This window comes from Cebus imitator, unplaced genomic scaffold, assembly GCF_001604975.1.
Source record: "Cebus imitator isolate Cc_AM_T3 unplaced genomic scaffold, Cebus_imitator-1.0 Scaffold98, whole genome shotgun sequence".
In the NCBI taxonomy this organism is placed as follows: Eukaryota; Metazoa; Chordata; class Mammalia; order Primates; family Cebidae; genus Cebus; species Cebus imitator.
In genome coordinates, this window is record NW_016107413.1 from 1,331,904 (window position 1) to 1,347,200 (window position 15,297).

At 37.4% G+C, this 15,297-nt stretch overlaps 1 long non-coding RNA gene and 1 other non-coding gene across 2 annotated transcripts in view; one reads left to right on the forward strand and one right to left on the reverse strand.

The window, feature by feature from the left end:
- Positions 1-300: 300 nt before the first annotated feature.
- Positions 301-464, forward strand: LOC119472396. The gene has a single exon (XR_005201555.1). It is a non-coding gene; the product is annotated as a U1 spliceosomal RNA (small nuclear RNA).
- LOC108309876 overlaps positions 309-15,297 on the reverse strand; it is a 29,078-nt gene continuing 14,089 nt past the window's right edge. Inside the window, exon 3 of the long non-coding RNA XR_001827541.2 lies at positions 309-418. This is a non-coding gene — a long non-coding RNA (uncharacterized LOC108309876). The remainder of the gene's footprint in view (positions 419-15,297) is intronic.

Below are 15,297 nucleotides of genomic sequence, written 5' to 3' on the forward strand. Positions count from 1 at the left end.
TAAATGCCTATATTTAAAAAGCAGAAAAATCTTAAATCAATAACCTAACTTTCCATTCTAAGAAACTGGACAAAGAAGGGAAAACCAAGCCAAAAGTAAGCAGAAAGAAAAAAATAATGATTACAGCAAAAATAAATGAAACAGTGAATAAAAGAATACATAAAATCAAAGAAAGTTGATTGTTTGAAGACATCATTAAAACTGGCAAACTTTTAGCCAAGAAATATAGAACACTCAAATTACTAAAATGAAGAATGAAAAAAAATGGCATTACTACTGATCTTACAGAAAGAAGAAGGCATACTTACCCTGCAGGAGAGATACCATGATCACAAAGGTGATTTTCCCAGGGAGAGGCTTATCCATTGCACTCCAGATGTGCTGACCCCTGCGATTTCCCCAAATGTGGGAAACTTGACTACATAATTTGTGGTAGTGGGGGACTTCATTTGTGCTCTCCCCTGGTAAAAAAAAAGAAAAAGAAAAAAAAAGAAAGAAGAAGGCATATAAGGGAATACTAGGAATTACTGTAACACATTAGATGACATGGTTAAGATGAACAAATGCCTGGAAGGATACAAACTTCCAAAACTGACTCAAGAAGAAATAGAAAATTTGAATAGGTCTATAACAAGTAAGAGATTGAACTACTAAGAAAAAAAATGTCCAACAAAGAAAAGTCCAGTCCAATTGCCTTCACTGGTGAATTTTACTAAACATAAAGAAGAATTAACACCAAATTTTCATGAAATCTTCCAAAAATAAAACAGGGATTTCAAGTCATTCTATGAGTCCAGTATTATCCTGCTACCAAAACCAGGCAAAGACAAGAGAACAAAAATCCTCAACAAAATACCAGCAAACCAAATCTAGCAACATATAAAAACAATTATATATCATTAGTAAGTGGAATTTATCCAAGGAATGCAAGGTTGGTTCAACATATGAAAATCAATCAAAATAATGCATCATAATAGTAGAATAAAGGACAAAACCACATGATCATCACAATTGATACAGAAAAAGTATTTGGCAAAATTAAGCAAACTTTCACTATAAAACTCAACAAACTAGGAATAGAAGAAAAATTATTCAATCTAATAAAGTGGTCTATGAAAAATCCACAACTAACATCATATTTAATAGTGAAATAATTTTGCAGGATTTAAATCTCTTATAGAATGTATTTTAAAGGCTTCAAGCTCTAGAGTTTTTAAGGTCATGACTCTGGATTTTATTCTGATTCTGATGACAAGTCATTAGAGAAGTTATTAGAGGAATTGGAAGGTCATGATTTGGTACCTATTTTTAAAAACCACTCTGGATACCACATATCCATTTCATTCGAATTCCATTTGGACTAGGGCATGGGTTGGGGAACAGGAGGGAACATGGTATAGTCAGAAAGTTGTGAAAATAGTCCAGGGTAGAGACTATGGCAGCTTGAACTAAAAGGGTAGTGATGGGAACTGGAAAAAGTAGGTTTCAAAATACTTTTAGAGGCAGGGTCAGCGAGACTCACCAAGGGTTTAGAGGTGAGAGTAAATGAAGAAAGGAGAGGAATCAAGGCTGACTCCTAGAATTTTGGCTTCAGCAATGGGTGGATGGTGATCCTGTATACTGAGGAAAAGACCAAATAGGATTGGAGTCAAGGTTGGCAAATAAAAGTTCTATTTTGAGTACATTACAATTGAGATAGCTATTTAATATTCATGTGAAGCTGTCAAAGAGAGATCTAAATATAAAATTTGGAGCTCAAAAGAGAGATCAGAGCTAAGCATATGATTTGGAAACTGTCAGTACACAAATAGTATTTAAAGCCATGGGACTGAACGAAGCTGACTGGAAAAACAATGTAGATAAAGAAAAGAAGGGAGAACAGGGCTTGGGTTGGTCCTACCTTTAGGCATTCAGGCAGAGGAGGAGGAAGTGCCCATGATGAAGAATAAGAAGCAGCAGCCAATAAAATAGAAAGAAACCAAAAGAGTGCCATGGTTTCTGGGAAAAGTAACAATTCAGCAGGAAGTGGTGATCAACTTTGTTAAATGCTGCTGAGAGAGCAAGACAGAAATGACGGCATGGTTATTAGTGCTACGAACAGGGAGGTTGTTAATAATTTTGACCATGGCACAGTCAATGAAGTTGTAGGGACAGACATTCAATTGAGGTAAGTTAAAAGGGATTGTGAGTTGAAAAAATAAGGGCAATATATTAGTCTGCTTGGGTTGTCATAACAAAATACCACAGGCTGAGTGGCTTAAACGACAAAAATGTATTTTATCACAGTTCTGGAGGCTAGAAGTCCCAGATTAAGGTGCTATCAGGGTGGGTTTCTGGTGAGGCCTCTCTTCCTAGATTACAAATGGCTGCCTTCTCATTGCATCTTCACACAACCTCTCCTGTGTGTGTGTGTGGATAGAGAGATCCTTGGGTGTTTCTTCTGCTTCTCAGAAGGACAGTGGTCCTGTCAGTTTAGAGCTCCATCCTTATAAAGTAAAATCTATCATTTTGCCTTATCTCCATACATGCTCTGTCTCCAAATACAGACACGTTGGAGGTTAGAGCTTCAACCTATGAATTTTGGAGGAATACAAGTCAGTCCATAACAGCAAGCAACTCTAGATAACCCTTTGAAGACAATTATTGTTAAGGGAAACAGAAAAATGAGGTAGAAATTCCAAAGATACAGAGGGGATAACTATAGAAATGAAGTCCCTGGGAAGGATTTATAATCAATAGAGGCCTTTGACCAGGTTGTCTTTTGACCTTGGCCAAGACACATCAACCACAGAAATGAGAAGGAAGTGAAAAAAGAGGAATAATGATGTTGGCAGGCTGGTGGCTTTCGCAGAGAAACATGAGGGAGTTCCTGTCTAAATGCTCCTACTTTCCTGATGCATATAACACAAGCTTATAGTGAGCACGAGCATGGTAGAGGTTGGGTAATGTAGGAGTTTCACATGGAAAACATGACATGGTTATTAGGACATGTAAGCTGGTGAAAATATTATGAAAGTTTAGTGAGATTCTGGACATGTTGAGTGCCCATCTGAGATTTATGTCTGTAGAACTTAAACAGAGACCAAGCAACACAGGGTTGTGTGTGTGTGTGTGTGTGCGTGCGCACGTGCACATGCATGCATGTGTGTGTGTGCACACGTGCGCACATGCATGCGTGTGTGTGTGTGTGTATTTTTTCCAGCCCTTTCAACTGCTCAGACATGGGCATAGGGTAAGCAGACAGACAGGTTTAACCCAAGTCATGACTTTGGCGCCAAGTCCAGCCAAGAAAAGAAGTAGATAATTAAAAATTCATGCAAGACAGTGCTTAAATGAGAAGATATAGATATAGCTCAATAAAAATAAAATAAATAAATGAGAAGAGAAAAAAGCACTGAAAATGACAACTCTAAAAATAAATTTCCTCTCTGTCTCCTCTCCGATACAAAGATAAAGTTTCTTAAGAAAGATAGGCTACTCTTTGGCCATGTTTGCATTGGAGTGCATACAGTTTTGGACCCATTACCACATCAATATCAAATAATGCCACTATGACTGACAGTACATTACTTTTAAGTAATTATTTATGCATTCCATGTATATTTTGCATGGAAAGCTCAGGTAAACTTGAGATCTGGGTAGGCAAAAATCAGGTGAGTACATTTTTGTTTAAGAAACTCTTTTAGAATAAAATTTAATGGTAGCTATCTTTCCTCGCTCATTAGATTTTTCATTATTTTTCATTCCCAATACCTTTCTCTTCAGAGCTTAGTATTTTGATCTCAGACTGGTATTAATGTACATAAAAAGTAGTAGGATTTTACAGATCAACTTTTGTCTTAGAAATTAAACTATGTTGTCTCTCTTCCTGTCCAAATTTTGAGCTAAAATTCTGAATATGAAAACCATTTCTAGATTCCATGAATGCCCTAATCCTAAATTCTTCCTGAATTGTGAAGTGGAAAATTAAATCGTTTTTGTTGGAAAACTCCCTGTTCAATGGGTCCAGATCAGCACTCAGATGATGTCAGCAAATGTTACATTTTTTTCCAATTATGAAATGAATTATGGGGTGCTAGCTAACCACAGTTAGTCATAAAATAAAAGTATTTTGGCTGATGCATTGTTGTTCTGCCAGAAAACACAGGTGTTTTGTTTTTAAAGAAATTTTTAAAACATTGCTTTAAGAAAAGATTGCATTGACAATCCTTCAGCTCAAGCAATATAGAAACATTAATAAGAAGGTGTTATTTGTAGAGAATTTGTGTGGCAGGAGTACAGATTGTGTTCTCTCATATGAAATAAAGAGTTGCCTTATGTCCAGGGAACTGAAATAGTTGAGCTATGATATATGAAGACAGTGATATACAACTGTGCATATTTAAACACATCAATATGTGAAGTCTTAAAAGTTAAACAAAAGGCACCTTATAAACATGAAATTTTATTATTATCAAGAAAAAACTTTATGGGACTGGGATTTTTCAGAGTATGTTAGTTCATTCTCTCTATGATGATCACCAAAGTTTGCAAATGCAGTCTCAAAATAATGGCATTTACATCTTTCAGCTTCAAAAAAGCTCTATTTGTTAAAAGTAGAGCTAGTGCCATACTTTCATTTGTAGGTGGCTTCCTGAAAGATGAATGAGCATAAAATGTTTTAATTGACCCAATAGTCATAATAGTAATTTTTAATCATTTTTCATTTTCAGTAATAACCTTACACTTACCGTTTTCCCTTTCAATTTATGTATCTCTAAATCACTCCTGAATGAAGCAGCTGCCTTCAACTGATTTATCTGAGGAATTTGATTATCTCATCCAAACCATGACATCTTGAATCATGTATTAATGGCATGCTTATGAAATGAAGCAGTTTTCTGTTTCAAAATGACTTTTTCTCCTGTGTGTATAAATGTCACATGTCTATAATCCTCCCAACTCAAAAATTAATGTGGTAAACAATTTCTTATATAGAATACAACTATATTTTAAAAGAACAACAATTTATTGACTAGAGTACCTTAATAAACTGTTGTTAGAAACATATTTTAGGGCTTTAATATTGAAAATGGCATTTTTAATGTATCCCAAATATCATTCCCAAGATCTAGATTGCCCAGGTCTTATTTCAGAGTCTCCCTTAATGCTTTTGTTTAAGACTGAACCTAGCAGTATATTTCTTTAGAAAATTCCTTCCCTACCAGCCAGGCATGGTGGCTCATGCCTGTAATCTCAGCACTTTGGGAGGCTGAGGTGTGTGGATCATGAGGTCAAGAGATTGAGACTATCCTGACCAACATGGTGAAACCCCGTCTCTGCTAAACATACAAAAATTAGCTGCGTGTGTTGGTGCACACCTGTAGTCCCAGCTACTGAGGAGACTAAGGCAGGAGAATAGTTTGAACCCAGGAGGCGTTCTATATCATTTCATTCTTCCACAATTAAATGTGGCCAATCCTATTGTCAAACATGATTGGGGAATGTGTTGTTCTGCTCTTGGGTTAAATAAACGATTGGTTTCACAAAAATTGTGTAGATATATAATAGATATGTGACATAGATACATAACATATATATATACATATGACAGCTTTTTATCAAACACCTTGAATGCCCAAGTGATCCTACTAAAACATATTTAAACACAAATGCATTAAACTCTCCCATCATAGCATTCTAGCACTTAGTCTCCAGGTATAACAATGTTTCTAAGCTGAGGTGAGGGAAGCATCTGTAATTCTCACCTCTAATGCCTAAAACTTTGTTCCCAGAGGGAAGTTTCTCCTGATTCCCAGTTCCACTCACCATCCCTGACCCTAGGCAAGAAAGAGGAACTGGATTTTCATAGTTTCCACCCAAGGATGGTAGTTTGTATGGCCTGACCAGTTGAAGAGGTGCAAGAAGGGAGAGGGTAAAATTCAGAAGGTTGAAGAACTATGACGGAGTGACCAGATGTCCCTCTCAAAACTCAAGGGAAATCTAGCGGGATGTGGTGGCAAATGCCGTTAGTCGCAGCTACTCAGGAGGCTTAGGCATGAGGATCACTTGAGCCCAGGAGTCCTGGGCTCTAGAGCGCTATGTCCATCGGATGTCTGCACTAAGTTCAGCATCAAGATGGTGACCTCCCAGGAGTGGGGACCACAAGGTTACTTAAAGAAAAGTGAACCGGCCCAGGTCTGAAATGAAGCAGGTTAAAATTCCCATGCTAATTAGTAGTAGGATCATGCCTGGGCAACATGGTCAGACCTCATCTCAAAAACAAAAACAAAAAAACCTCTAGGGAAATCTAGAGAGGAATACAGACAAATTAAGAAAAGTGCATGAAGATCTGATTTGCAAACTGACACATTCAAGGATAAGATTGTTTACATAGCAGCGGGATTACATTGGGTCCCAGGGACATAAACAAACACATTTTCAAGGATTTGCTTATAACTTTTTAAATAATAAGAAATGAAAGGCTAAAATGTTGTAATCCACCAGATGATTTTCAAATGAGGAAAGTTCCATCCCTACCTTATTTTTAGTGTTCATGTTACTGGTTAAGAACAGATCAGGCTATGAGATACAATCCCAACATCCTGACAAAGCAGGACATAGGACTACCTCGGTCTCACCAATCTCTTTCCTTCATGGCCCAGACCCCACCCTCCTGCCAAATCCCACCTCACTCAAATGGCACCCAGTCATTGTCTTTCTCACACAAGCAGAAAATCAAAATGAAAGTCTCACAGGACAAATGTCCTTCATATTCTTGGGACAGTAAGGAAAATACATCTTCCAGAGTGTGTTTGTGTGGAAGAACCCTGACTCTTCACCACCTTTCACTCTTACCTTCCCAGGGGAGGGTTTTTTCCTTTGCTCTGACCCCACATGCCTTGCTCTCCACTTGCTTTCTTTTCTTTTTTGACGCAAAAAGAAAAAAGGTCACCACTGATTAGACAAAAGAGCGAACAATTATCTGCATTTCACTGAAAAACCCACTTTCAGTGACTCTCTTTTTCTGATCAAGACATCTTTGATGATCATTTCCTGCAGAACTGTGCTAGGAATGGCCCTGGGAATTTATTGTCCTTGTCTTTGACCTTGTTTTATTAAAGGACTGCTAGAGGTGGAGTGATAAAGGTCAGAGGGCTCCTGAGGCTACATAAAACATAAAACATAAGTAGGCCTTTCTAGATGGCATATCACAAGCTGGCAGGCTAAAGTTGGTATAGCAGGCCTTCCTTCTAGCACAGTCTACCATTCCACAGCAAAATCCCTGAAAAGTATTTGCTAACGTGTTGCTATGAACAAAATGCAAGAAAAGATGCTATGTACCTCAATTAGACTAATATATTTTCTAAAAATATTTGCACTAAATGAATTCCCTTGTGTGGGCAAAAATCTTTTAGAAGAACATTTACTAGGTTTTTGTCTGCTTGTGAAAGTAGCAAAAGTTCAATTTTAGAAAAGCCTCAAAAGGATGAGAAAGAAAATAAAAATCCTATGTCATTCCACCTAACAGACACAAACAATGTTAACATTTTGGGGTATTACCTTTCAGCAGTGAGAGAGAAGAAAAAGAAAGTTACCACATTTGGGATCATATTATATGTATTTTTTATATCTTGTTTTTAATTTAACACTACATTTATTTAACCTTCAACATATATTAATTAATGAGAACCAAGCTTGTCTCTAAATATTATGAGCATTTGCCAACGATAAAAATAGTCTTCAAAACATGATTTTTAAAAGATATACAAAGTTCAAAGTATGCTGTTATAAAACATAATAAAATCATGCTCCAGTTCTTGAACATACAATTTATTTATTTTTTGTGATAGCTTTATTAAAGTATAATAAACTGCACATATTAAAAGTGTATAGTTTAGTAAGTTTTGACCTATAAATGTAGCTGTGAAACCATCATCACAATCAAGATAATGAACACACACATTACCCCCAGGAGTTTCCTTGTGCTTGTTGGTAATTCCTCTCTCAGCCCTGTCCTGCCCTCAACTCTGTCTCTAAGTATCTGTTCTATTTTCTGTTGCTATGGATTAGTTTGAATTTTGTAGACAATTTTACAAATGGAATAATACACTACATATTCTCTTTTGTCTGGCTTGTTTCACTCACCATAATTATTTTGAGACACATCGTGCTGCTGCGCAATCAATAGTTTATTCCTTTTTATTGTTAATTTGTATTCCATTGTATGGATATACCACAATTTGTTTATCCATTCATCTGTTGATGGATACCTTTGTTGTTTCAATTTTTTATTATTACAACTAAAAGTGGTATGTAGGCCAGGGCGGTAGATCATGCACTTTAGGAGGCCAAGGTGGGTAGATCACCTGAGGTCGGGAGTTCGAGACCAGCCTGACCAAAGTGAATAAATTCTGTCTCTATTAAAAATAGAAAATTAGCCAGGAGTGGTGGCACATGCCTCTAATCCCAGCTACTCAGGAACCTGAGGTGGGAGAATCACTTGAACCTGGGAGACAGAGTTTGCAGTGAGCCGAGATCGTTCCATTGCACTCCAACCTGGGCAACAAGGTGAAACTCTGTCTCAAAAAAAAAAAAGTGCTATGAACATTGTTTGTGTCTTTGTATACTCATGTATTTTTTTCCCCTTGGGTAACCTAAAGACCTACACATAAATGTTTATGGCATCTAAAGATGGAATGACTGGGTTATACAGCATGAGTGTGTATGTGTGTGTGTGTGTGTGTGTGTGTGTGTGTGTGTGTGTTTCCAAGAAATTGTCAAACTGTTTTCCAAGATGGTTGGACCATTTTCATCCCCATCAGCAGTGTATGAGGGTTCCAGTTGCCCTACATCCTTGCCAATACCTGCTATGTTTCAGCCTTATTCATTTTAGACTTTCTAATAAATACTTGGTCATATTTCATTGTGGTTTCATTTTGTATATCCCTAATAACTAATAATGTTGAGCATCTGTTGGGAACATTTCTCAGATCCTCAATCAGATTTAATTTAAAGGGACAGCTTTCAGTCACAGAAGAGTCCTTCAAAATGTAAATTTTTAGTCATTCTTTCTTTAATGATACACTTCTGCCATTTTGTCTCATTTTTATCCAAGACACTGAAAGTTGCAGTGGAAATAAAAGATTGATCTTATTAATAGATTAACAACAGATTATGATAATGATGATGATGATGACAACGACAACAATGGCAGTGATTTAAAAGGCTTACCTAATCAACAGTTGGTCAACTCCAAAACAAATATATTTAAAGAAGAACACCATCATTGTAAGGACCCACCACTTTGTAAAGAACCAAAGCCCTCATGATCATGACAATTGTATTACTTTATGCCTTTCCTCAGAAATCTCCCCACTCTTCATGGTCAGTCCTGATTAGCAATTCTGACACGGGTCCCTGATAACTTCTCACTCATTTCCCCCAATCCATTTTTTCTGCAAACCTCTTACTCCATTCTGTTTAACCCCATGCCCACTCTCCCTTCTCTCAGCAAATTATCTCCATTTTATATAATCCAGAAAATAATCTATCAGCTGTGATTTCTATTCTGTTCTTTTCTACCTTTTACAAACATATCTGCTTCTTCATTCATGATTTCCCTCACTGCCATGTGTAAGAGAAATACATATTCCTCCCCCTGTCTAAGGAGGAGTAGTACAGACTCTAGACTCCTCTTCCAAACCTGTAGACAGCTAGTATCAAGTACCTGACTCTTTCCTGTATCGTCAATCTTTACCTGTCCATTGATTCCTTTCCTTCAGCATCCAAACCTGTTTAAGACTTTTGGAGCTTAAGATTAAACTCTCGCTCCATTTTGTATTCTTTCTCCAAAGCTTTCCTCCCCTTCAGAGCCAAGTTTCCAGAAAACAAAGATTATCCCATTCTTCATCATTTTTCATTCATACCTAAATCAACACAGGGTAGTCCCACTCAACACCTTGGCCTCTTTTGCTGAGGATCTCCTAATGGTCAAAACCACTGGAAACTCCTCAGCCGTGATCTTACTTGACATCACAGCTGCTTTGACCTTCTTAAGTAACTGTCTCTTTGTTTGGTTTCTGTTTCACATTCCTCCCCTGGTTCTCCTCCCACCACTGTAGCCACTCAGTCTCCTTTGTATGGTCCTATTGTGCCTCATACCTCTTAACATTAGTCATCTCCAGAGTTGTTCTGCCATGAATCTTCATTTGTCCTTCTACTTGCTATCCCCAGGAAATGTCATCAATGTGCATGGCTTTTTTTTTTTTTTTTTGAGACAAGGTCTCACTCTGTTGCCCAGATTGGAGCACAGTGGCTTGATCTAGGCTCACTGCAGCCTCAACCTCCTGGCTCAAGTTATCCCCTCACCTCAGCCTCCTGAGTAGCTGGGACTACAGGTGTGAGCCACCACGTCCGGCTAATTGTGTGTGCGTGTGTATTTTTTGTAGAGACAGGTTTTGCCATGTTACCCAGGCTGATCTCAAACTCCTGGCATCAGGGGATTCACCTGCCTCAGCTCCCAAGCATGAGCCACCGCACCTAGCCACATGCATGGCTTTTAAGTGCCACATATGACTTCTCAACCTATATTTATTTTTTTAACTTAAAAAAAAATAATAGAGACACGGTCTCATTGTGTTGCCCAAGCTGGTCTCAAACTCCTGAGCTCAAGCAATCCTCCCACCTTGGCCCTCCAAAAGGCTGGGATTACAAGCATGAGCCACCATGCCCAACTTCAATCTATATTTTTACTCAGGACTTTCTTTAGAGCTTCAGACCAAAACCCAAAGTGTTTATTAGACATGTCAACCTAGTATCCCCTCTATCACTTCAAATTCTATAAAACTAAACTCTTCAACATTTCCCATTTTCAATTCTTCACTCCTGCCCTCAAAATCTGCTTTTTCTTCAACATAATTTTTATCAAGTCTATGTTAAATCAGAACATTGGAAATCATCCTTTCTCTCACTCCTATTTCCAAATGGTCTTACGTTTTTGCCTTATAAAGACTGATTGAATTGTACTATCGTCATTATGGCATCCTCCTGACTACCCTACTTCAGGCCTTCCACATGAGTTTCTAGACTTCTGCAACAGCTACTGCAGCAGATGAGATAGATCGGTGGGCTCAGCATCCATATCTCTTCTTAGTGTTCCTTCCTCTACAATAGAATAAGGAAAACTAAAGAATTTATTTCCCCAAATTCCTTGCAGTTAGAGTTCTGGAAGTGATTTAGATTTCTCCAATCAGACGTACTCTTCCAAGATTTGATTTTGGTATTGAATTAAAGGGAGAGACGGGCAAGGCACTAAGACTCTATTTTGCCAAAAGAATCTAACAGGTGCGGCTTGGTTCTGAGTTGGCTTATTTTATAAACAGATTATGGCTAAGTTCCTGGGGCCAAGAGGCAGATAGGTCCTGAGTGTCAATTTAAGAATCATTTCTGAAAGGCCTGCTGGAAGCCTGCTGTTCTACTCCTTCCCACAGATTCGTAAGCACCACATGCCTATATTAAAACTCTGCTCAAAATTGCTCACGTGGTTTCTATTAACTGCACCTGAACTCTGAGTAATCCAGCCTCTTTCTACACTTTATACCCCTTGCACTGCCTCCACATGCCATGCAGTCTCACACTTCCTCTCTCTAGTTCATGTTGTCACTTCTGCCTGGAATGTTTTTCCCTCCTTATGTGCCCATGTGACTTGAGTGAGATGGAAAACATTGAACAGACGGAAGGTGCTGTCGAGGAACAATGTATATATATACGTGACAATCCCTGGGTTTGTAAAGCTAAAGGTTTCTTCTGTAACATCAATACTAAATCTTTCTCCTGTTCCCAAGGCAATTTTTAAATATATCACCTCAAATCATTAGTTCATTGTACATCCACAAAACTGTGGCTGATTTCTGATAGTTAACTGTCATCTATTACTATCTCCTCTTTTTAAAAACAATTTACATTTTTAGATTCTATTTTTATTTTATGTCAAATTTCTAGGAGCAAATCAAATATAAAAGTCTCTGAGAAAATGCACCTATTCTTACTCCTCAGTAATTCATTTTCTGTGACATTCATGGAAATGTTCCATGGTACAAGGAGAAATAGGAATGATTAGAGCTTGTTCAAAAAGCACAAGATTGATTCTTTCATCCAATTCCCTGAGATCATGAACTTGAATGTTTTCTTCCTGTAGAAAGCTAGATTTCTCAAGACCATGTCATAACCTTTGTGGTATGCGAAATGAAAACTGGATTTTCATTAATGATTAGAATATTAGCACTAGAAGGAATATTAGCAATCACCCCTCGCCCTTTACAGACAAGGAGGCAAACCCCCAAAAAACAGAAATGACATACCTGGAATGGTCTAGCATATTTATCACAGAGTTGTGCTATGTCTCCTAATGCCAATTAAGGTGTCATTTTCATATGCCTTTCTTTTTCAACATTTCCAATGCTGTTTAATGATCTGCAAGACCTAGTTTTCAATTAGTTAATTTTAGAGTAACTGGGAAATAGGGAGTTTTACACAATGCAAGCAAGAACAAAGAACCACATATTCAAAACCTCGAAACCGGATTAATCGTTTTAAGTAATCACCATTTTAAGCTAGATGAAACCGGCCCTAGAGGACCAATATATGACACAGAGCAATTTAGTTCAATCTTTTCTTATATTGCTGCTGCGATTGAAAGGGCAGACTTTGCAGTTACTGCTTAGATTCAAAGCTGTCTTTCATATGTACTAACACATAAGCCTATGACTTCTCTTACTTCAAGTATTATTTTGGGCTTTCCACAAGGATTTCCAAATATGTATTCTTTCTTAACTGAGCTAACATACCCATCAGTATGTGAGGGCTCTTGCTTAACCAAGTGGAAAATAAATCTATTTCAACCAGACCTTTAATTTTTTTTTTTTTCTATTTCCACTGCCTTATTTTGGACTTTCTAACTACCCAGCTTTCAAGACAAGGTCCATAATTATTTGTGAACTTCCACAAATTAAGAACCTGAAACAGTAGCTTGGCACTATTCCAGATGTTCACGCGCAATCTCTCACCCATTCGGTACCTTAGAGGGTCAAGCCTGAATTGTCATCCAGTGCTGTTGGGCAGGCCACCATCAGACTCTAAGTCAGATAGCAGTTTTTACAGATCTAAATACTGTTGCTCAAGTGGGTGTCCATGGAGACTGAAAAATTGGTTTATTGCCTAGAGAAATGGAAATAAAACCAAGTCATTTGGTTTCTATGTGGTTTCTATGAAGCTCAAGAAATTTTTTGGCTAATGATAAAACTACAGATGGCTAAAGCTACATGATTCCCTTGGTCAATTTTCAATCTTATCAAGGAAATAAGCTATGTGTACATTACTTTTAAAATATGAGAATATTCCAAATGAAGGCATACCAGATTCTCAAGTTATTTGATTTTCAGTTAGATTGAAAACTATTATTTAAAAGAGTCACCAATATATTCAACAAAATCTAATAGGTTAAAAAGTCCTTGGATTCACTATATATGGAAAATGTTTCTCATCCACAAATTCAACAGTGTTCCAAGCATGAAAGAAAAAGCTAGTATTTAATAAGGGTGAAGGAGACTGAAACACCTATTCATTAATCCTATGGAAATATTTGTCACTCATATGTGGTTGAGCGAATTGGGTAAAAATAGCACTTTCCAAAGAATTTGTTCATCTGGGTCTGGACCTTTATCTATCTGAGCAAGTAAACATGATGTAATAGCAGGCAGAAGACTTGTACAATGGACTCTCTGATAAATAAGGATGCAGAGGTGACAGCTTGGCACGTGTTGGCATGATTTCACAGCATCTGTTGGCCTACAATCAGATAGAAAACAACGCCTGGCAGACCCCCTTTCTCAATGAATGCACAAAACTAGTCAGGCCAAGAAAGGTGGCATACATGAGTTACATCTGAGAGTTGGCCTGAACTCAGCTGTTCAGTATTTGGGATAATTAATGCTGCTTTTTAGCTTGTCTCAGGAAACTTACAAGAAATATCCATAAAAGTTTAGCTTCAGAAGAGAAAAATAAAAATTGATTTTATATATGACTCACAAACTGAAATGACTATAGTGGCCAAGAAGGGATGAAAATTAATGTATGGGACTGAGCATAAGTAAAACAAGAGACTGGTGTGATGATAAATGCTACTGGCACAGGGGCTCAGGGTTGGGGAAAAACTAGATGTAGCGATGACTGTGGCAAAGTATAGCACACATGTCTTCTTGAAAGGGACTAATTGCTGCTCCAGTCCACCTATTTGATCTCATGTCTTCAAATATTACAAAGGAAGCTAGGTTTGGTTTGCCCACATTTTGCTGGGGTCCCTACAATGACCCCTTTATTTAAGGGAAAAAATAGTAAAAGGAGTGTGCTATGATGGTTTGCTGGTGGTAATGTAAAATGGTGCAGCACTTTGAAAATCAGCCTTGTTTTTCCTCAAAGAATTAAACATAGAGTTATTATTTGATCCAGCAATTTCACTTCTAGCTATATACTTGAGAGAAATGAAAACATATATTAACACAAACTTTTACATGAATGTTTTATCATAGTCCAAAGGTGGAAACAATGTAAAATCCATCAACTGACAAATAGATGAACAAAATGCAGTATGTCTATACAATGGAAGATTTAGTTATAAAAAGAAATGAAATACTGATACATGCTACAGGGTGGATGAATCTTGAAGACATTTTGTTAAGTAAAATAAGCTAGTTGCAGAAAACCACATGCTATATGGTTTTATTCATATGAAAGGCCAGAAGCGAGAAATCTGAAGAGGCAGAAAGTGAATTAGTGATGGTTTAATAACTAAGGGAGAAGAACCAGGCATGGTACCACACACCTATAGTCCCAACTACTTAGGAGGCTGAGGCAGGAGGGAAACCCAGGAAGTAGAGGCTGTAGTGAGCTATGATCACAGCACTGTGCTCCAGCCTCAGAGACAGAAAACAAAAAAAGACTGGGGAAATGGGGTGATAGAGGATAAAAGAATAGGGGGGTGATAGATGACAGGTACAGGGTTTCTTTTTGAAGTGAATAAAATGTTTTAAAATCAACTGGTGGTGGTTGCACAACTCTGTTAATATACTATTAGGTTGGTGCAAAAGTAATTGCCATTGAAATTGTAATGGCAAAACTGCAATTACTTTTGCACCAATCTAATAAAACCATTGAACTGTACACTTTAAATGGGTGAATTGTGTGGTATGTGAACTATATTGTAATAAAGCTGTTTAAAAAGTGTCTCAAAATGTCAACCCCTGTGAAGTTACCTTAGAA